This window comes from Cyanistes caeruleus, chromosome 8, assembly GCF_971803275.1.
Source record: "Cyanistes caeruleus chromosome 8, bCyaCae1.hap1.1, whole genome shotgun sequence".
NCBI lineage: Eukaryota > Metazoa > Chordata > Aves > Passeriformes > Paridae > Cyanistes > Cyanistes caeruleus.
This window is the reverse complement of record NC_141708.1, coordinates 15095343-15118725: the sequence shown is the minus strand read 5'-3', so window position 1 is coordinate 15118725 and position 23383 is coordinate 15095343. Positions and strand designations below refer to the sequence as shown.

The 23383-nt window shown below is 37.7% G+C and overlaps 1 protein-coding gene across 6 annotated transcripts in view; it reads left to right on the top strand.

Moving 5' to 3' along the window:
• Positions 1 to 599: 599 nt before the first annotated feature.
• Positions 600 to 23383, top strand: part of LOC111931213 (heparan sulfate glucosamine 3-O-sulfotransferase 1-like) — a 56764-nt gene continuing 33980 nt past the window's right edge. Inside the window, exons 1-2 of one of the 6 annotated variants that reach the window (XM_086899384.1) lie at positions 600 to 707; positions 5960 to 6067. The gene's annotated coding sequence lies outside the window, so the exon portion shown is untranslated. Of the gene's footprint in view, positions 708 to 5959; positions 6068 to 7758; positions 8479 to 23383 lie in introns of those variants that run through there. The other 5 variants (XM_086899381.1, XM_086899383.1, XM_086899385.1 and 2 more) reach the window with 5 other exon arrangements.

Sequence of the window (23383 nt, the reverse complement as noted above, 5' to 3'; positions counted from 1 at the left end):
AACATTTGTAGAATCATTGTAGAATAAATTATTGGCGAGAATGAACTAATAGGAAATAAATACATTGAGGAATTGTGTTGACACATTGCAGTACATGAGAGTAAAACTACTGATACAGGGTGAAAAACATATTTCCCTGCAGTCAATTGGAATTTTGCTACTGGATTCCACATTGCCAAAATTTCACTGCCAGTATAGAGTTTGGCTATTTTTACCTTTAATTAATGTACCATTCATCTGTACCCTTCCCCACTTATTTTCTACTCTTCCTACCCTCCCTTCCTCCTTACCTCTCTTTGGTCCCTGTCCTATATCTGCTGCATCTGCCAGGCAGTTAAATTTTAAAATAGCCTTTCCCTTTGAAGTGCTAATACCAGCACTGCTATTTCTATAGCAAGTAACTTCACTGATTGTTGTGGTTTGCTTTGACTCTTTGTTTTGTGTGTTTGTATGTACATATGTGGATGGTATGTGATTTTAAGGCGAAGAAGTGGAAAAAATGGAAAGAAAAAAATCTCCCAATTAAATTTTATAAATGAAAGTTAAATCCCAGCTGCTCCACATCAGGCTGTGACTTTGTCAGATCTCATGAGCTAAGCAGGTTGAACTCGGTGGGTAATTAGATAGGAGACCTCTCAGGAAAGCCCAGGGTGCTGTACGTGGTGCACAGGAGATGCAGGAGCTGTGACGGTTCCCCTTCAGAAAGGGTAAATCATCGCTTGTGTTGTTTTTCCTTCATTGAATCCATGAGTGGCTATGAAACATGACAGGTCTGTGCAGAAAATCTGTTTCAGAAAATAATACTTTTAATACTTTAATACTGCCAGAAGGTAGCAGGATGTTCTGAAAGGACCACTTTGTCCACACATTCATTTACAGCCTTTAACCATCTGGCCAAGGACAGGAAAGTAGATGAACTGTACACCAGAGACAGAATACTAGATTTTTGATCAGTTCCAGCATGTGAAATATTCAATTTTTGTGTATTGAGCACTTGAGCAATCACTGTTGTCTTCTGAAAGATGTCTCCTTTTTGCTTTTGCATATGATATGCAGAGTGTGTTTATTTTAAACTGTCCTTATGTGACCATTTTACACTGTGCTGTGCATTTATTTAGCAAAGTGAAAAAATTGCTTTCCATTCTTGGATGTTAACCTTAAGGATTTTGTGAGTCCTGACTAATACTGTGAGATTTAGAAAGCTCAGAGGTAGACATTTTAAATATTTTTGCTTCATTCATGAGTGTGCTGCATCTTCCACATAAGTTCTACAGGTGTGGAAAAAAGCCACTGTTTAATAATGAAGGCAGCAGTTACGTGTGCACTGAGAAAATGAATCGCTTGCACTATCTGGATTACTCTCACAATTTCCTTTGGGAAAGATAATTTGAGATAACTGTTTCCTGGTCTGTATAAGTCAGGAATGTACTTATACTTTGATGAGTTTAACAGTAGGTTAAAGCTTGATGGCTTTTGTAAAGCTCAGGCCTCATGCATGGCTGTTTCTTTGAGATGTTGCCGTTTGTTTACAAGAAACTACAAAATCCTATTTCCTTGAACAAGGCACTGGAGTATTTCTTCACTCCTTGCTCCAAGCCACTTTCAGCCCACTACCCCAAAAGACTCTCTCCTTTAATAAGCTTCTTTCAAGGCACCTGGGGGCAGTCAAAAGATACACGCCTACATTCTCTTTATTTTTTTCCTGGATTTGCTGGAGAGGGGATGTAGATGTATTGGGAGGTTACAGACATCGAAATCTTTATATAAAGTTGAGAATTAAAATATTTTTCTCCTGTATAGTAATGTCTTTCTGATTTAGCAGGTCCTTGGGGAATTTGAAAGGTAGCTAGATACAGCAGTTCAAGGTCCCAAAGCAAAAATGATTCTTAGGGAACCTGAGGGAGGGAACACCTCTGAAAATATGGGGTGGGAATTCTGTAAATCAATTAATAATGATAAGTATATTTCTAGCTGATGTTTATATCTTTAATAATAACATGTATATTTACATCTGAGGTCTATCCCTCTGTCACACAGCTTTGTTACTGTGCCAAATGGCTGCTCAAAATTTGGAGGTTTGTCGATTATTCCCATTAGATGGGGGAGCTGTTAATAGAGATTGATCATTTTTCAGTGCATTCCTATTTCTAAGAAGCAACATTAAAAATCTTCTTTCTTTATGCATAAAATTATACAGAAAGAGCAGAAATTATACATATTGAAAAAGCTTTTTATTTTTCAGAGATTCAGCCCATGTCAGTTTGTGCCAGCAGCCCAAAATCTGTCTAGGTTTATTCCTTGGTACCTGTTCTTTGGCATTAATTTGACATGAGGTTCTACATATTTCCTCTTTCTCCTTATTTATGCATAACCTACATACATTGTGTCACTTTTATTTGTATCCTTCTTAAAAAAACAGCAAAACCATCCACCCACTTCATTCACATTCTGACCTGGCTTTTTCAAGCTTTTGTTTTGCACAGAGATGTGTAATTGTGTTTGGGGTTTAGAGACTAAAGTCATTTCAGTTACTTGTTTCAGCAAAGGAGCATAATGACTTCTTACATCTATCTTAAATGAAGAGGGACAGCTATACCCAAGAGCTGCAATGAGGTTTACCTGACCCATAATTTTACAGCATTATAAACCACATGTCAGCTGAAACATCAGGGCTAGCAAAACAATAATGGTCTTGGTTCAGTATTGTGGTGTAGTGAGATTTTCTTCCAGTGATCTCATATGCCTGTTTCTCCAGAAGCAGGAAATGCACTGAGGTTCTGAAGGGCAAGCCTGCAATATGCTTTACTCTTCAGCAAATTGCACAGCTTCAGGAGGATGCTCAGAGATTTCAGATGCACCAGCCTTGTCTGCAATTGGCCCTAGCTTTGTATGGATCATTTTGGACTGTTTTCAGGGTGAGAGAACTACAAAAGCAATTGCACTTTAGTTACAATCTGCTCTGAGTCTGCAGAAGGTACAACTCAGCTGGACTAGCAATTTGGAGTAATATGGTTTTTTTTGGATCATCTTATTTCTTGCTGTGATTTTTCTGTCATCCTTCCTATTTTCTCTCTTCAGTTCACTGCCTCTGGTGACACAAATTAAGGTAACACAATTGACTTATGAGTGAAGGTATTTAAAACTGAGGGCAATTTAAAAATCAGAAATAATGTATATAGCGAATCGTTTCAGTTTCAAGAATTATCTACACTTGTTTGGAAAGGCTCAGTAACCCTTCAAGAATGACAGAATTTCCCCCCTTTCAGAAAATAAGTCTATCATCTTTCAACATCATTGATGTCCTCTGAGTAATTTGTTTCTATTGCTTTATTGTTAATAAGGATTTCTGGCTTCAGTAAGAAAAAGTCTTTCATGAAAATTACAGAAATTACAATGCCCAATGACCAGATAAACATGAGAGAAGATGCACTTCTTTGGAATATTTCAGAGGTTGTTACTGTACTGAATAATGGAAGCTGTCCATGTCAAGCCCTGAGATTTTATATGATATAGTTCCCATAGACATTTGTCTAGATAATCTGACTTTTATAAAGCTGAGAAGAAAAGTTCTTTGGAGAATGCGGAAAGTTGAGTCAAACTCACTTTTAATTAACACTAATGCTTTGAGTACCAAGAGGCAGACTTGCCCCCTTACTTGCCAGATATCTAATTCACTGAAAATTAGTTAAAAATCGAGGCAAAAGACACTCTTCATGCCTTGAGTTTAAGTCAGTGCCTCAGACTGAAAAAAAATAATCATAATTCATCTGAAATCACAGTTTCCATGTAGTAGCCAGAATTAGCCATAAATCAGACCAACTTCATGAACCTTAACCGATGAATAACTGTGACCAAGCTTTGAATATTAAGCCTTGAATCAAGAAAATGTCATATGGCCTTCAGGCCAGGGATATTTCATATAGATTTACTATTATCATTTGCTTTTAGTTTTACTAAACCAGGATTGATTCTATCATGCAGTATTCTTCCTTCAATATAATTTATTTTCTAGAAATAAACCTAGACACATGTATGTTTATATTTAATATAAACTACTGTAATTAGATATTTCATGTCAAGTGAAGCCTCAGAGAAAATTCAGTGAATGCAATCCTAGCTCTGATGAATTAACTAGCAGAATTTCTTTGATTTTTGTGTGATTGAGATTTCATCTCAAGTCTTAGACAGAGATACACCAAGACCAAACATGTAGATGTGGCAGCACTGAAACTTGATTCACAATATAAGAAAAAAAAAATTACTTGAAATATTTTTAATGAATCTGTGTCCATATAACTTCAGATGTTGCAGTAGTGAAACTATGCATCCATCTTTTCATACCAATAAGGTATCAGCAAAGATATTAACCATTTTGTAGAAACATAAAGTTGTACTTCAATAAATAACAATAATATAAGAAAACCAGGCTTTGAAGTTTTGCATACTTTGGTAGTTATGTAGTTCTACCACTCTTGCTGAGAAAATACATGAATAAAATTGCCCAGGCAATAGAGTTCTGTAATAAGGAACCTGGAGAATTTCCAAAAATAGAAGAAAAGACTGAAAAGCACAGAAAATAGGTCCACTCTCTCCCTCACTAGCCATGGTGATTTTTCTTTGGATTGTAGTAGCTGGCCATTTTTAACTTGGAAATGTAGCATAGCAGATAGACTGGACTTTTACCAGGCTACTCATTACTGTTTTTCTCCTTCATTTTTAATTATACTACATCTTTATCCCAAACTCTGTAACAGCAGACACCTCATACACCATCTCATTAACACCTTTGCTTCCTTCAGAGTTTAATGTTAGTAACCTGGAAGCAATCATCTGTGTGTGGGCAACTACTGAAATGGAAGACAAGAAAACCTGTATAAAAATTGTGAAGGACCTGTAAAGGAAGAGAGTTTATGCTGAAAAGAGACCAATAAATGGAATTTGCTAGGTTTGTTAAGACTCAGTTCTTATTTCTGTATCCATTAATAAAGTCATTAATAATCTTAGAAAATAAGAAAATGAGTAATTTGCTGTTGACTCGCAGCTTGTCAATAATAATAACACACAAAACACTGGAGCCAAGAAACGCCACTGTATTGTAGGATAACAACATTCAAGATTATGCACCAGGGCCTGATAAAAACTTTTGGTATAATCCAGTAATTTGTGAGTCAAAAGTTGTATGGCATGAGAAGGCTTTGTTGGTATTGAGCACAGGAAAAACTGAAACCTATCTACATAGGAAAGTCAAGAAAGAAAGTGAGGCAAAGCCCACATTTATCAGTGTTTAAATGGGTGTGAAAAGACCATTGTGGGCATTACTTGTAAGAGCTTACTGGAATGCCATGTATAAAACTTTGTATGTCTGCCAGTTTAAAAATTGATAGTTCAAACTGTGATAGGTCATAGACATCATCAAGGAAATCCAGAACTTGATCTATGGAAAGAGGTTGAAAGAGGATCTGTTTCAGTTGAAGGAAATGTGAGTGTTGTACATAAATATATCACTAGGTGAACAGAAGAGAATAATACTTAGGATTCTGGGGAGAGAAACAAATGGGACAATTTCTAATCAGAGGAGCCAGTGCATGTTCAAGCACTGCCTTCACTAGGAAGAGCGAAATGAACTGATTTTAAAATGAAGCACTGGATTACAGAAGATATTAGGTAATGTCAACTCAAAAGCAGAGTTTTGGATTGGTGATTCAGAGCTTTTAATAAAGTTCCAGTTTTTTACTTTTTCAGATGCCTACATTCGGTTTTGCAGGAAACGTTTGATTCTGATAAAATACTTCTTTAAAAAAAAAAAATAGGTAGAACAATTCAATCTACTGTTCTGTAATTATCTTGGAACACCAGTACCAAGTGCAATGAAGTAATATGGTGGATACAGTCTGTGTTCCCTATTTCTGCTTAACTTTAAATGTTCAAAAACAGCTTTATTTCTGTTCTTTTCCTACAGTAAGAATGGCTTCTAATATACACAGAAACCTCCAGAATTCACAGATGAAAATGGGAAAATCTGGAAAAAGAGGACAATTAAGATTTTTCTCTACAGGCAAGAAGGCAAGTAAGTTTTATTTTTTGAAAGAAAATTCAGCTGCAATTCTTATGTGCTATTGTGCTGTGTAGTCTAAATGCAGCATTCAAGTATTTGACCCTAGACGTTTTTAGTACCTCTATAAGTGCAAACCACAACACAGCCTTAACTGTGGAGTTAATTACTCTTGTGTATGAGTAACACAAATCTACAGCATATCACAAAAGGAAAGTTAATGTGTCATCTGAATGAATTTTTCGGGCAAAACTGCTCTACTTTTTAAATTTATTTTCTTCTTCATCCTTTCACAGCTTTAAACCCCTTTGCCTGTGATCACCTGTCTTAGGGCTTGTGACAATATGGGGATCTTTCTATGTAAATCTTATGAACTCAGTCTGGTACTTGGAAATCTCTATATATTGCTGTGTCAGCTTGAAGATTCTTTGATAATCTAAAATCTACAAGAGGTGATTTTTTGCTCCTGGAACATGATCAATAAGAAATACCACAGTAATATCCTATTCAAATACATTCCCTCAGAGTATGACAATAGGTAGGCAAACCTGGTTTTATAGATGAATAAGTAGGTAAATCATTTGTTCTACACAAATTTCATCCCCAACTAGGGATGATGAGCCCACTTACCTAAGAAGGTAAGGTGGTGTCTTGCTCGGTGTTGTAAAGTACACCTTGTATTAAATATTGGAGGGGGATGGTGAACTCACAGGACTTCTGCCTATATTTGGAGTGGAAAATGATGGCAGAGAAGTGCAAAGAGTTTCCTGCACTTAACAGCTGTTCTGAAACACTTAAAGTCTTTTGCCCCTTCTGTGAAGAAACTCAAAGTCCAGCGTACCGCTAGCTTAAAAAATGGTATTTGAAGAAATCAGCGCTGCCCTCAGAAGAGAGGGCAGCAAAGCTCTGTGCAGGAGGGCTGGGGATGGAGCCGGTGTCGCTGTCTCAGCGGACCAAGGCAAGCTCCCATGGACACCAATGATGTGTTCCATGGAAAATCCTGGCTCCAGCGACTGGCGCGGGGCCGAGCAGGCGTTTTCACCGAGGCTGAGGAGGGGTTTGGGACACATTTGTGCAAGTGAGCTTAGTCCTGCTAGCGCGATCACGACCCCACGGATGGCCGGGATGCCTGTACTGCCCGGCTGGCTCCTCCGTGCCGGCAGCTCGGGGCTCCGGGCCGCTGGCAGCCGGGACACACGGCGGGGCTGCAGCTGCCGCCCGCAGCCCGTGGAGCCGAGGATGCTCCAGCGTCCAGCTGAGCGGTGCCTGCTGCCCGCTTCGTGAAGCGGAGCCCTCCCAACTTCGCTCGCTTACCTCGCTCTTCCCCGGCCGGCTCCCAGCGCGCTCCCGCCGGCCGGGACCTGTCCGGGGAGACGCCGCCCTCCCTCACACCGGGCAGCGCACGGGCACCCGCGGGAAGCCGAGCGCTGCCGCGGCATCCACCCCTCCCTGCATCCCTCCATCCCTGCATCCCTCCATCCCTCCATCCCTGCATCCCTCCATCCCTGCATCCCTCCCTGCATCCCTCCCTCCGCGCTGGCGGAGCCCTGTGCGGGAGGCGAGCTCCGGGAGAAGGGACCGTCCCGTGCGCCCTGCCTCTCCGCAGCCCCCGCGCCTGCCTCCTCCCCTGGTCACCGGGACTGATGAATTAATCATGATGTGGCTGCTGTTAATGCATTTATGTGGAGCGGGCCGTGCCGGCGGCTGGCGGCGCGGCGGCTGAGGGAGCGCGGGGAGCGCCGGCCCCTCCGCTCCGCTCCGCCGGGCGAGCCGCGGCTCTCCTCTCCATGGCTCCGGAGGAGGTAATGGGAGTCGGGACGCGCTCCCCGTTCCCCCGGCAGCCAGGGAAGGGGCAGGGCAGGCGGGGCGCGGACAGGGCAGCTCCAGCTTGCCGGCAGGGGGGACGGGAAGGCTCGGCTTGCCGCGGGAGGTGCGCGGGATGTGTTCGCTCCGCGTCCCCGCCGTTCCCCCCAATCCTGCCAGCGGTTTAAAAATCGCTCTCTTGGCATAAGTGCGCGGCAGCCAGGCTCACTTTATCGCCGCTGACGCTGTCAAAATCGCTGTGGCTCCAGCAGTAACAACAGCGAGCCCCCTCCCTGCCTCCCTCCCTCCCTCCTTCCCTCCCTCCGCCGGGTCGCCCGCTCCTCGTGAGAAACCAAACGCTGATGTTCCATTAGCTTCATCTTCCCCGCTTACGCCAAAGTGAGGAAGACTTGCTAATTAATTTACATACGAGGGAACGATGTCTGAAGGAAGGAAAATAAACCCCGTTGCACCTGCTCCGCCGAGACTTGTCATCTGAATGTGGAGGAGAGCTATAAATCATGTAAAGTGTTCGCGGTGGAGCCGGCTTCTTCTGAGAGCTGTAGGATTATGTATCCAAATGCTGCGTTTATATTTCCCACTAGGAAAAGACTGAAACTCAGGTCAGATATAAACTACATCATTTAATTTAAAACAAAAACTGTAGTTATTTGTTGTGATTCTAGAGGGGATTTTTCTTCTCTCCTGATTAAATAGAAAGTACTGTTAGAGCATGTAGTAATGATTTACACATTACAGCCTGAAATCTCTTGCAGAGTTGGAGGTGGTGGAATGTAAGGACAGTGCTTTATAATCATGTATGTCCTCTTATTTTTGCCACACATGAAAGGCTGAGAATAACCAGGCTGTTTTTAACCTTCTGTTTTTAGTGTGTACAAACTCATATTTTCTGTGATACAGGATGGGGAAAACTTGGACCAGGGATAGCATAACTTCCATTGAAAATGTTGACTTTCTCAACCGCAGCAACTAAAATCTGTGTGATGTCTGCTTTGATTATTTCAAACCTTTGAAAAAAAAGCTTTAAAAAATATCATAAGCTACTTCCAAGAATTTCACTTACTTCCTCTAAGGCGATATTGTAATAGTTCTTGACACTTGCCTGCTAAATGAACTGAACTGGAGAGACCTACAGTTCAGTAAGATGTTTGTGTTATTTGTGTGCCAGGTATTTCACCATAAAATACAAAATGACAGCTCTTTTCTGATGAGATAATAGTTTCATGTTGTAGACATTATTCATACTTTAGTTTTGTGAATTTTCATGTATTTCACTAGGTTTGTTGCTGATAAAAGCAGGCTGAGGTTTTGTAATTTCAAATGGAACTAATTTTGATTAAGGTTAATTGCTTTGGCAGCCTAGCATTTTTGACACAACTGTAAATGGCAAATATTATTCCTTTGTTCCACTTACATAAAAATATTGCTTTTTGATTAAAAAAGATGTTATGTTTTATAGATGGATCCTGTACATTGCATCAGAATGAGGGAATTAAGGAGTTTGTGTGTTTTGATAGCACGTGTGATTTGCAAGTTTCATAAGTTGTGAGCTTATTGTAAAAGTGTGTGCATGTGTGTGGCAAAAGATGCTATGCTAGTAGAAGAAACTAATAATAACACAGAAATCTGTGAGGTAAGCAAGAACATATGAGCCAGGCTAACCATTCAATATGCTTACTTTGAAAGCAAGCCTGGATGCAGAAGTTTTCATATCACTGTTCTATAGCAACAAAATAAGGGAGACAAAAATAAGCACAAGACAGAAATAAAAAGACAAAAACTTAAAAGGAGACTGGTCAGGTGGAAATCAAGTCTTTCTGTCAAATCCAAGACTGCAGGTCATTGTTAAATGAAATCAAAGTCAGATATACAGCATTTTTACGGCATTTAAGGTGGAAGGCTTGGTCTAGACTATAACCAACCAATTAAAAGAGGTTCAGTTGTTAGGAATTTGGTTTGACACCAGATGGTAAAGGTCAAATGATTGTCAATAAAAGTGGAGTTCATCTTTGAACTTGGAACAGGAGAATAATTTGTGTTCTTTTCCAAATCTTCTGTCTCTAACTGGAAACTCTGTCATGGACACCAGTCTACAAAGTGACCACAATTTATTAATTAGTGAACGTTTATTGCTCTGAGACACCATTACAATAGAAACACTTTTTATTTTTTCTGTGTAACTGGCATTCTTCTGGCCAGTGCTTTGGCCTTGTAAGTCGTAAATTAAATATGGGAGTTCTGATTTGGGGTTTGAACAATAGAAGTCACTGTGTAAATTTCAGTCTAGAGTACATTTTTTTGGCTGTCAAGCGTTGGATTGACTTATATTGGAAAAACATATACTTATTTTCTGAAGCAAAATGAAAAAAGTCATTTGTCAGCCAGAGGGAGGTGGGGAAATGTGTTCACACTCACCAGACTTTATTGGCCTCACAATAGTGGCCACCAAAGTGTTTGATACAAGGGATTGTGGGGTCGGTGAATGACAGACCTGCCTACATTTTGAACATTTGCAGCAAGTTTTTTGAGCATGGTTTTTGGGTCAAGAAACCACAGAGTTGCTTGCTTATTGATGGACACAGCTTTGAAAGGAGCTGAATGGAGAAGAGCTGTTGTCTGCAGTGTTGCTCAATGTTCACTTACTGCTATACTAATAACTACGTGACAACTGGCCAGTAGCTGTAGTCATGTGAATATGCCCTCTCTATTTTCTGTAGCTGTTTTTGCTTTACCCACTGCCATGGAAAACTTCTGAATGGGTTGTTCAATGATTAACACAGAAGTACCAGGTTATGAAGGGTGGAGGATAGTTGTATGTGTTAACAGACAGGTTAAATTACATGATTCTGAACAGTGACAGTGTTTGAGGTGTCCTTGCTTTGAATGCAATCAAATTCCCTCTTGACTGTTTATATAGTATGCAGGAATCCATTAAACTGCCAAGGAGGACAAATATTTAATGAAGGCCCAAAGAGGCAATATAATTTCTGTATGTTTGTAGTGCACTGCTCTGTTTAGCTGCTGATTAAATCTGCTGATCTCAAGATCTTCTAGTCATCTGCTTTGATGCAGTATTCTATAAAACCATTTAAACTAGAGAGGTAGGAGTTGAAGTCTTAAGATTGTTTTCTCTTTTGGACAAAAAATTGTGTGAAGTCCTCTCATAGCCCTTGTTGAACTTTAGTGGGAAGAGTGTGAGCAAGAAGTCTGGGAAGAAGGGGAGCAGAACAGGGAGTAGTTGATCACTGTAGTAATTCAGGGCTGAAGAAAAGATCTTTCTGAGTTAGATAACAATCTTATCTAATTTCAGTCACAAACTCATCACAGTCTAAGTACATTGCCCTGTTGGTCTTTGTGCAAAGATGTTTCAAAACCTTTCTCCTAATGCTCAGAGCTTTCTTTGAACTTTCAGCCTAAATATATTCTTTGATTCCTAATTTTTAATTTTTAATCTCTCAATATTGTTATTTAAAACCAATTCCTTCCTCAGTGTGTAGCCCTCAATAAATTATAAACATCGATCATGTGTCTTCCTTAGCTTTTATGTGCTAGGATCAAACAAGCAGAGCAAGCACCTTTTAGTCTGCCTGGCAAAGCAGAATAAATAGAAAGGTACAGAGACAAGTAACTTGATTCTCCTGAATTCTGAACCTTGTACCTGAAGTGTTTGCTCAAAGTCTTGAATAAGAGTGCTAACACTCCACCCAGCCTTTTGAAAACACTTTGTCAGACAGTGGTGAGTATCAAGTTTGTTTTACAGATAGGCCAGATTGTTTTAATCTGTTAATAGTAAACATGGGTGTGTGATTTATCTTTTTGTGTTGCTCTCAAATGGCAAGAGCCCATCACAGAAATAATCACAGAGATTCTGATATTCATAATTAGGTGGCTTTGAAGAATTGCTAAAGGTTTTGCCATTTCTAATATGCCTGTGCAAATGCTCCCATTTCTTCTGTAAGTTAGCAAGAACCTCCCCTATATCAAGAGGGCTCCCTATAATCACTTTTTATCAAAAAACCTCTGCTTTTCACCACGTTTACAGACATGTAATAAGATGAGTGTGAAGAATGATTTTAAAGAAGTCCATTCAATATGTTACCACTAGTCACCCTTATAGCAATTTCGTGTTATGCTTTTATTTCCTACTCAGTAAATAATTGCTGGGTGATACCATATCACATTCTTTACTTAAATCTGGAGACAGTGGATTCTGAATTTCCTTTTTCATAATATTTGCTTTTATAAAAGGATTGGCTTCTCTCTCCCACCAAGCATTTATAAATACTGATTAAGATCCCGCCTGAGCCTTCTCCAAGGTAAAGTAATTCAGCTCTTCCTGCCTTTCTTCATGTGACAGGTGCTCCAAGACCCACATCTTCTCTGTGTCCTGGATGTACATAGTGGATGTACTCCAATATGTCCCTGTCCCTTCTGTACTGGGGAGCCCAGAACATGAGGCAGTATTCCAGATGTGACCTCACTGGCTGAGGGGAAGGACCATCTCTCTCAGCCTGCTGGCACTGTTCTTCCTAACACAGAAAGTGTTGATTTTCATTGCTGCACGGGCGCTTCGCTGACTCATGTTCATCTTCTTGCTCACCATCCTTCAATGCCCATTCTTCCCCTGTGGTTGGTCCCAAGACTTTAACCAGTGCACAGAGTTCTTTCTCCCTGGGTGAAGAAAGTGTATTTCTTTTTGCTGAACTTTATTTCTCCAGCCTGTTGAGGACCCACTTAATGGCAGCAACTCTGCTCCTTATTTCATATTCTCAGCCAACTCGCTGAGGGTGCCCTCAGTCCTGTTATTCTGCTCTTTAAGGAAAATGGCCCCAATATCAACAGGGGTGCACAATTAGTAACATTCCCAGCTGAATTTTGTGGCACTGATCACAATCCTCCGAGCCCAGCAATTCCACTACTTTCCATTTCGCCTCACTTTCATGCTTCATTAATAATATTGTAATTGTTAGTAATAACAGTAACATCAGTAATAATTTTACTACTGCCGTGTGACCAGAAAAATTAACAGGTAAAAATATCTCTTCACCATCTTTCCTTGCTCTGGTTTTACAGCCCTGGCACGTGTGTGTACACAAATGCACCAGCTGACAGTTGCCTTTTTGTGTTTGAGTGTATGACTGTGAATTACTCATGCCATATGTTTGACACACGGAAGATACTCTATTACATGGTGTACAGGCACTGCATTTTTATTTTTTTTTGCATTAAATTTATTGCTCTGCCTCATTTTTGCAGGGCAAATGAACCTCTGGGCTTGTTATAGTTATGGGGAATCTGAAATATGTAATCTTGAAATAGATTGCAAAACACAGGTGAATTAATTGCTCTATAACTGAAGTTTTTGAAGCCAAATGGCCTTTCATTCACATGAAGCAATTGTGTACCTTATGTTAAAAAATTCAAGGGCTTTTTTATGCTTCCTTCAAATAGCAAAAAAAATTTTTGAGAAAAATTGCTTCTGTATTCCATATTTTCTCTTGCTAGTCACACTCACCTGCTTTGCCAGCAGCAGTGAGAAAATATACTGAACTACTCTCATTGCAAGCAGTGCTTAAGATTTCTAGGGTGAGACTCAGTGCTTTGTGTTTAAGCTCAAATTATTTAAGTTTGGTCTAGGATCAAGCTGTTTAGCTGCAGAAAAATCTATTAAGTATTGAAGAGAAGGAGTTTTCTGTTTCTTTAGCAAGTGACTGATACTTTTCTTTCAGCTAAAAAAGATGGGTTTTGTTTGTGTGTGTACAGAGAAGAGTGATGAAGAGGAACCTTTTAATCAGGTTGCTTTCCATTTACAGAATACTGCAAAGATAACACTTCAAATACTGATAATGATGATTCTCTTTTTTCTCTGCCTTGAAATGAGGATATAGTGTCCTAAGGACAGTGATGAGCTAATTGTACATTCAACCTAATACCTTGACACTGATTTTGAGAAGCAATCTAGTCTTTGCAGTTTGATTCTGAATTCACATTCTGTATGTGTATAAACTCATGTTCTGTAGTAACTCCAACAGAAAAATGGGAGAATTTTGCTTCTCTGTGTGATGCAAAGGCCTCTCAGGATGCCTCCAGAATTTGGAGAGAAATGACTCTTGGCATCTAAGCTGCCTTGAACAGGTGGGAATTGAAAAACTGTGAATGGACACCTGTGCAAGTATGCAGCTCTAGCTTTACTTTTATTTCCAAAATCAATATAAATGTACATATGCTCATCATCTGAATTTCAGAAAAATAATTGCTCTTGTTTTTATTTCTTTTTATTGTTGTCTGAAATTTCCTGTTAACACTGTACATCTGCTTAACTTGGAAAGCCAGAGCAAATCCTTTTCAACCGAGGTTATAAAAGGTGTTATTAAGTAGATATTAAGTAAAATGTTACACATTACCTGCAGAACAATGGAAAAATTATTTAATATTATTTTTCTACTACAATTCTCCAGATTGCTAACCAACGATTTAAGTTTCAGAGAGGTAAAAAAGATGTTGAATTTAAATATTTTGTAAACTGCAAACAATAGACTTTTTTTTCCTAGAAATTGACAATAGAAAAATGTTTTCTGAGATTATTGTATTTATTTACAATGGGATCTTAATGGATATTTAAAAAAAAAATAAAATTATATATTAGGGATATAGATAATTTTGACAAATGGCAAAGTATCAGCTGCAGAGGTACTGGGTTTTAGACATTAATTAATGAGGTCATTCAAATACAAGCATAACATTTTAACTTTTGGATGGAGATAAACTAGGCTACTTCTATCCTTGTCATAATTTAGCATTTATGTAGTGTTTACAAGGTAAAAAAACCTTATAGATACTAATGATCTTCATTATACCCTCTGAAAGCAGGTAGGTGTTCTGCAAATTAATGGTATAGGACCAATATTTTTAGACCTATAAGTCTGCTAAGAGTTTGAATTTTGGTATAAATGTGTTTGAAGTTTGTAAAGGGCAGACTGTATCCCTTAGAATCCAGAACCAGCTCTTACAAGATATGCTTTCATTTTTAAGGAACAAAGATACAGGTTTTCATTCAGAACACTTGAATAACATCAGGTCTCTTTGATAACAAAATCTAGTCATAGTTTTTCCTGAAAAAAAGTGTTGGATACTGTGAAGAACATTTTTTAAAGGTTCACTTAGAATATATCTTTAATTTACGAAGATTCTATAAGATTTAGCTTCATTTTTTTGTGAAAAAGGTATTTACACGTGGAAAGAGGGAGTTTGTCTCTCCTGTCTCCACCCTCCTTGGTTGACAGGCTTTCCCTCCAGCAAGCAGTTGACAGCAATCAGTTTGTGGATTATTTCTAGAAGGAAAAAGTTTACAGCTTTTCTCCAACAGTAAGATTAAAAATAAAGTAGCTGTCATCTATTTGCATGGCTTAACTAGTTAAAATCATAGCCACAAAAATGCCATATTACTCAGCTAAGCTGTTCATTGCATTTTATACAGTAAGCACACCTTATTAAATAAAGGCTGTCGAGCCTTGAAAATGATAGTGTGTAACACAAAATTTTAAAAAATTTAATTTTTACTGGAACTTCAGAATTTGTTATTTATATTTTCTAGATATTCTAGTTCTTTAAAATAAGCCTTTCACAGATATATAGTGAAATATTTCATTTTGTGACCTTGTCATATATGAAGGACATACAGGTAATTCTCAGGATGAAAGAAGTTTGTGTCTTATAACATCCAGATTCTTGAGTATCTCCCAGACTTGGCTCACATTAATTCTCACAGCACCATGTTTTACCATTGTACCATTTATAAAGGTAAATACAATCAAACTTAAGATGTAAAATAATTTGCAATTGTCAGCTTTGACACTTTCTAGTGCTAGATTTTTGAGATGTAATATGAAAATAAACATTTAAGGGGTTTCTTTTTCTAGATTGCCACGGCCAGAAACCTTTTAGACCTAATCCCCAAACATTAGGCTATTTCAGTCTCACAAATTAGGACTCTGCTTCCTTTGCACCACATGCTACCTTTAGTTTATTCTGTAAATAAATAGTTCAGTTTACTCAGATGGTGTTTTGTTGAGCTTTTTAAATCTACTTAATTTACAGAATTTCATTTTATGGCTTTGATTTTATTCTGTACTATATTCTGTGATGTCTTCCTGTAGTTTTGGCAACCTTTGTATCACTGATTTCCTGGCTATGGTATTTTCCCTCCTGCCCTATAGTAGAGTAAAGAAATATCCTTACTATGCGTAGGCTCTTTTGTGCTTTTAGGGTTTTCTAAATTCAAAATCTGATATGTGCACTGGAGAATGAAGAACAAAAGGCTCGTTATTTTCATACTCTGCTGCATTCTTATCTTAGCTCCAAATTTCTGGATCCTAAACTAAGATTCATGGCTATACACTGCAAACACTCCTGAGAGCTTAGGACCCTTTAACAAGTCAGAGAGCTGAACACTTGTGCTGCCTTCACTTTGTTCTTAATCCCCCCTCTGCAAAATTATGGAAGTTTAAGACATTAAACTTAGTAAAAGGTTAAACTTATTTAAATGGTTCATGGCTGGCTTTTTATGCTTGCATTTTATCTCCTGTATCCTGAGAGTATAAGTATTGCCAGTGATAGAAAACTGAAGTTTCAAAACTAAATTTATCTCGAAAAGAGAACTGTTATGATAATTATGCATAGAGCTTTAGAAAATGGAAATAATACAAATCTTCACTAAATAGTCATTACTCAAAGTTAAATCATCTGCTATTCTGAAAAGAACACTGTATCATTCTTCTTTTGAATCCTTGTGTGGTCACACTCACAGAACATGGTGCTGTAATACTCCCAGGAATTGTTCTACTTTGCTTCTATAGTGAAACACTTTCCTTTAATCAAATGGGAGCCAATGGAAACACACGAGCATCGAGCAGGGCTCTCTCTTGCCTGCTGGGAGATATTTAAATTTGTGCTAGCTTGCACTAGAAGGAAATGCTGCTAAAGCATTTTGTTTTGTTTCTGTAAAACTCTAATATTCAGTGTGTAAAACTGCCATAAAGTATATACCATATATTCTGATTAAGGCAATTAACTGTTCAGACAATTGTGGAATACCATACATGTTTTAACATGTTTATTCCTGTACAAGCTGATCATATTACTTTCTAGTATAAATAAAAAATATGGCCTACTCTGTTGCTTCTACTTTACTTTTTGTGATCCTGGAATATTCTCATTTATTAAATGAAAATAATAATTTTTATATATATATGGGGAGGGAAAAAATTAGATAGTTCTTACACTGAAAGTATTGTTTCAATCAAGATTATTTTGCATTTATCTATAAATGGTTCCTTGCTAAAAAGGTTCAAAAAAAGAAGAAAGTTAAAATTACAGAGTAATTTTTAAAAAGTATGAATCAAAAAGTATCAGTTGTCACTGCATATGGTGTATTCTATGTGCATTAGTATTTTGACACATTGTCTGTTCAGCCATGTGCTGTTGATCCTGGTCCCACAAAATGTGTTAATTGTTATATTGTATAGCTATTTATAGCATTAGTTACTTTATAATTTTTCTTTTGTTGATTTTTTTTGTTGTGGATAATAAGATTAAATTTATTTTTTCAGTCTTGTTATAATCTTATTTTTTAAACAGGTGGAACAACCAAGCATGTACTGTGAGTTGTTATACAGGAAGATTTGGGTAAGATTCAGAATTAGGTTTTGGGTTTGTAGCTATTGAATGAAACATTTTTACTATGAGAATTTGCCTCATGTACAGTGGTTTAAATGTATTGTGGTGTGTAACTGAGGTGAATTTCTTCTTAGCACTTTAAAATGTATTTCTGTAAGGCATGAAGAAATTTTAGGTATTGGCATAGGGTTAATGAGAAACTTTTGGAGGGAATATCTGTCCATACAGTATTTCAACATAATATTACCTGAGAAAATGATTATGATTAATAGAATTGATAATAATTAATAATAATAATTGATAATAATTAAAATTGATTATGTTTAATAGAATTACTGTTTTTCTACTCCTAACTTTAAGAGAACTGCAAGTTCTCTTGCAGTTGTATAACTGAGTTGTATAAGTAACAGAGTTTGTTTCACCTAGCTTAATGAAAAATCTTTTTTCTTTTTTCTTTTTTTTCTTTTGTAACAAAGACCTAGGGAAAAGCTTCTTTCCCCTTCTACAAATTATCCGAGGAATTTTGCTTCCTAAGTGAACTAATTTATTGTACTACTGGAGCTTTAGGATTCCTCAGAATATAAATTCTACCTTCCAGTTAGTTAGATAAGTATCCAAGTACGAAATAATTTAATCTTGACCTTTTAATATCTAACTTATTTGAATTTTGCTTCTGAGTAAATACCTACTTAGCTTTAATACATTCCTGCTTAATGTGGAATGGCTCTGAAAAGTGAATATTACCATCTAATTGTTAAGGTCATAAGGAAAACATTTTCCCCATTTGAAGTTTTATACATTAGCTTCTTATTTAATGTCAATAGAATGAGTTTAGGAGGGCTGAGTGAAATGGGAGGAGCTATAAATGGTTTTCCTCCAAGGTATCTAGACAATCCTTTTGAAGTTAAACTGAATTAATAATTTTTATTTAAATCTTATTAATTCAATACATCTGTAACACTTTTCTCTCCATTCACTGCATTTCACTGAATAGCCATTAGATTTCCTAAGAAGTACCTGTACACATAGATCAATATTTTAAATTTAATTTGGACTAATATTCCAGAGTTTTCTTATATTGTTGTGACCTCAGATCCTAGCTGACAAATTAAGGTGTGCTCTGTGTGATTGTCTGAGAGTAGCTACTTCATGTGCTCAAGTCATAGATCCACGTTATCTCCCAGTGAAAATGCAGACAAGTTAAAAATACCGATGTACCTTCTTGCCAAATAGATTTAATCTGCTGCATGTGAAACTGTTATTTTGGAGAGGCTGGTAAAGAGTAAATAGAATATAATAAAAGAATTCATGTACTGTTCTTTCTGGGGGGAGCAAAGAATATGAAACACGTTGAACAATAGGCTGGAAAGATAGATGCTCCTGTTTTAATGCAGTCTAGGTAAGAGGAATGCCTGGGATTAATCTAGTGGTAAATTACTTTCTAGCCTACACTCATAATCTGTGTTTATTGGACTTGTTATTGTGTGGTAATCCAATTTCTCCATATGACACCAGTGTAAAAGGGAACTGTCTTTGCCTGCAGAGACCAGTGCCATCTATTTCCTTGCTCATCTCTTTCACAGACCAGAAAGTGATTGTACACTGCACTGCATTTCTAAGTGCAACCTTCTTTGCCCTTCATCGGATTCTTCATTCGGCACAGAAAACTCAAGAACTGAGTCTGTTTTGATCTACTGGGCTTGACTTTATAGATGGGGCTCAGATTGGCTGTCAGTGCAAAAGCTGAGCTTTCTGCTGTGAATAATCAACAGTTGGCCAGCAGCTGTGTGTGGAAAGGGCTCAACTGTAGAGCCTTGTTGTGAAAAGCCAGTGTTTCATCATCCATATAATTGGTGTCTGAAACCCATCTGCAGCCATGTGTTAACAGATCGCTCAGGTTAGAAATTAACCATCTCTAGCAGTTATAGCCAATTCCTGGAGAAAACCATGGATGCTACAAGAATGTGATAATGCTGTGGTGTTGCTGTTGAACCAGCACTAGAAGTCAGGGGGAAGGACAGAGCCTTAAGCCAAGATTTTAGTCCCAGGAGCTTGGCTAAATGGTAGTTTAAATAGATGTTGTCTACCTACCCCGACAGTCTTATTTTGAGAACAGTGTAAGCTGAAGAAAAGGGATTGAAAAATGTCCATGGTGCAAAGGAGAAATTTTGTCTCTGGCATCATAAAATATAAGATACCTGAAATTAACCTTGAAGTTAATCTTGCATGCTTATCATACTCAGTTCTTTAACTGTAGGAACAAGAGGGTCTTTGCTGTGGCTCATCTTTTTCCCTGCACTTAGTTTGTGATCATCTGATACGAATTCTGTGTTCAGTCATTTCTGAAGCTACTGTTAAGAAATAACATTTGTTCAGTTTCAATTTCTTGCTATTTGCTTTTATAAAATAACTAGTTCACTTCTATCCCTCTCTTTATCTTTTCGCTTTGATATGTTTTTCCCCAAAGCATTGTGAATGTTTTTAAAGGAAGACAGTCTGCAAGCCTTAAATATCACCCAGTCATCCTAATTCTTAAATTGAAACCTTTGGTTTTATGTTTTTTCCATATAATCTTGGTGTATATGCTGTCTTTCCCCTCCATCTGTCAGAAAGATTAATGTGAGTGCATTAGCGCGGCACAGGATTGTGTGAGCTAGTTCTTGTCACTCTAGAAAGGACCTCTATTCCTTCATTGTACAGTGTGTTTGAATTTGACATGAGAGTAGGATCCCACTGGAGGATAAATTTATCTCTTTGGAAAGCTAACAAAGGAACAGTTTCATTTAACAGGAGAGTCACAGAAGAGTGGTCATAATTTTCACTGCTTGCACCTTCAGAGTAAAAAGTAGAAATGGATCAAGTCAGTGCAATTCTTGGATATGACTCTAAATAAGCAAGACTACACCAGACAGCAAGTTCCATCATCTGTTTTTCTTTTCTTAATAAAAAAAACTTGGAATTTTATGTAGCTGTCTAGGTCAGCTGTAGTTGAGCTGATTCTGCCTTTAGCAAGAATCAACTCTTTACATGCTAAATAATCAAGATAAGAATGGAAAAGACAGGTCCATCATGCTTTGAATCATTCAATCTCCAATCTGTGTAACTGGACCAAGGGATTCCCTGGGGACACCATTTTTTCTAATTTATTTTTCTTAGAGCACTTATTCTTCTAGCTGGGGAAGCAGTTATTAAATCTACACAGTGCACTCTAACTCACTTTTGAAAGACTTGAACCTGCTTCCACTGAAATGGCTTAGAAGCCAGACAGGGTCTGAGGAGTGGTCTGAGCACCCTTCTTGCCCCTGACTTGTTAACTGTTGAGCAACAAGAACTATAATTGTTGAACCCAAACCTAGTCATGTTGAAGCTGGGAAGAGATTAATTCTTCCAGAATGGAATGTTGACTTTTTTTATATTGTGGGTAATGCGGGTTCCTTTTATCCATACTTGCTTAAAAGCATGAGAACCTGTAATCTGCAGCATATGCAGTGTGCAAGATGATGGAGTCTACCAAAAATGTTATTTCCTGCACCATTTTGTCTCTTGCTCTATGTGTAAAGCTTGTTACACAATTAGCATTTAACATCTCTTTCTCTTGCCTACCTCTACTTAAGGACAGTTTTTCTTATTCCCATACAGTGTGTAATTTGTGGTCATATTGTCTGTACTTCTGTATAGATGGTGTTTTGGTTGGATTTTATATTTTGTCTAACAGTGGTAGAGCTAGCTCTTATTATTATTATAGCCTTATTCTGTTCCTTAAAAATGAATTGTGAATATTTCTCTCATAGATTTTAGGCTCACACAACAAATTCAGGGTGGTAGATACATCTGGAGGTATCTTGGTCCAGTCCTCTGCTCAAAAAGTGTTCAAGTCAGGCTGGGTTACTCAGGGTTTTCTCAGTTTGATCTGGAAAACATCTAAGGACAGAGACAGTACCACCTCCTGGGGCAACCTGTTCCCATGCCTGACTGTCCTTGGACCAAAACCACTTTTCTTTATCAGCATTTGGAATCCTGTGTCCCAGCTCACATCTTGTGTCCTCCCACCGAGCAACACCCTGGCTTTGTTCTTGTGGTGACCTCCTTGTAGGCTGTTAATAGTTTTATAGATGTTAGAGTGCTCTGCCTCACTTAGAAGATTCACTTCCTTTTTTGTGGTTCTGATATCAAAAAGGTATTGGAGGCAATTTGTCCTGTGTGTCTTATCTTCTCTGTAAAAGATGTGGGTGCTTAAAGAGAAGGCTCAGAAAGACTTTATCAGTGTTTATAAATATCTAATTGGAGAGTGCGAAGATGAGCCCCTGCTCTTCTCCGTGGTGCCCAGTGGCAGAAGAAGAGATAATGGGCATAAACTGAAGCACATGAATTCCATATGAACATAAGAAAAAGTTTTTTTAATGTAGGGGAGGTTTGGAGCAGAAGTGTTTGGATTTGGGTTTGGTTTATTTATTATTATCTGGAGATAATAAAAATAATCTCATGTAGAAGTTTTATAAGATAATGGAAAGATGAGATGGAAGTTAAAGGAAGCCAACTGAACAACAGCTAAAATATTTTTCTGAGAAACAATTGTTTTAATGCTATGTTCTTAATTGCCTTTTATTCAGAGGCATAGATCTGCTGAAATGAGAATAAAATATCTTGATTTTTTTTTCCATCTGTGAAGGCATTGTCTCTATTTGCTGCAGTAATGTTAAGCATGTTAGTAAAAGTTGTGGGTTATGTCTCCAATCAATTTCTATTGTTCCAGTAGGAAAAAAAAGACAAAGTATTCTGACTCACTCTATAACAAAAAAAAAGTTTTTGATTTTTATTATTTCACATTTTATAAAGGAAGTAACATTAATAGAAATTCATTCTGCTAGGTGCACGAACCAGAACAAACTTGTTGTTTAAGGTAGCTGTTTAATATAATTCTGAATTAAATTTTCCAGAGGACAAACTTGAAAATTTGTAGAGGCTTTTTAAGATTAGTGGCTTGTAACTGGAGATATTCAGAATTACAGATTATTAGCAAAATTGGAAAAGAGTGTATATTGAGACATTGCCAAACATTTCTGAGATGGTATTTAAGACCTTTATTTGCAGATAAGTATGTATACTGAAATATCTGCATTCTTTGCTTATTAGGGCAAGTACACTTGGGGAATTGTATTTCATGCAATAATCACTTGCATCTCTCTAGAATTATTTGGAGCTGATGATGCCAAGGGCCATATTTAGGTAATGCTGCTCCATAATTCAGAATGTCAGGCAAAGCTGTTTGCATCATGTGATTACGCACACATCCCTCTTCATGCCCTAGAATTTTGGCACCTAATAAAGCTAAAATTAGGATTCTAGACTCTACAAAGTCAGTGGTGGATTCAGAGACTAATTCAACTGTCTAAGTTGGGAGCACAATCTGCATTGATTTCACAAAGGATCCTCATTTCATGCAAACCTAAAGAACCACTATTTAATTAAATTATGTCTTTAGGGGAAAGGGAACGTTTATTCTATCCCCATCTTTACCTGACTCCTCCTTCACATAACTTGGAAAGGAAAATAGTTTTCAGTAGACTGTGGACCTTGTCTTGGTGTTTGATTGAGGTTTTTTAAACATGATTTTTTTTTACCCCACAGATCAGCTGTTGCTGTCTCTCTAGCTGTACAAGTATATAGAACATCTGAGTGTAAAGCTGAAAATGGTTTCATTGAAAATTGATCCCTGTGCCACCCACAGTGGTTATATTAGCTATTGTCATCTAAGAAGCCTGAAAGAGAAATCTATGTCAATATTTTAATTTTTCTTTACAGCAGCTGTTCCGTATTATTGTCTAATTAAAA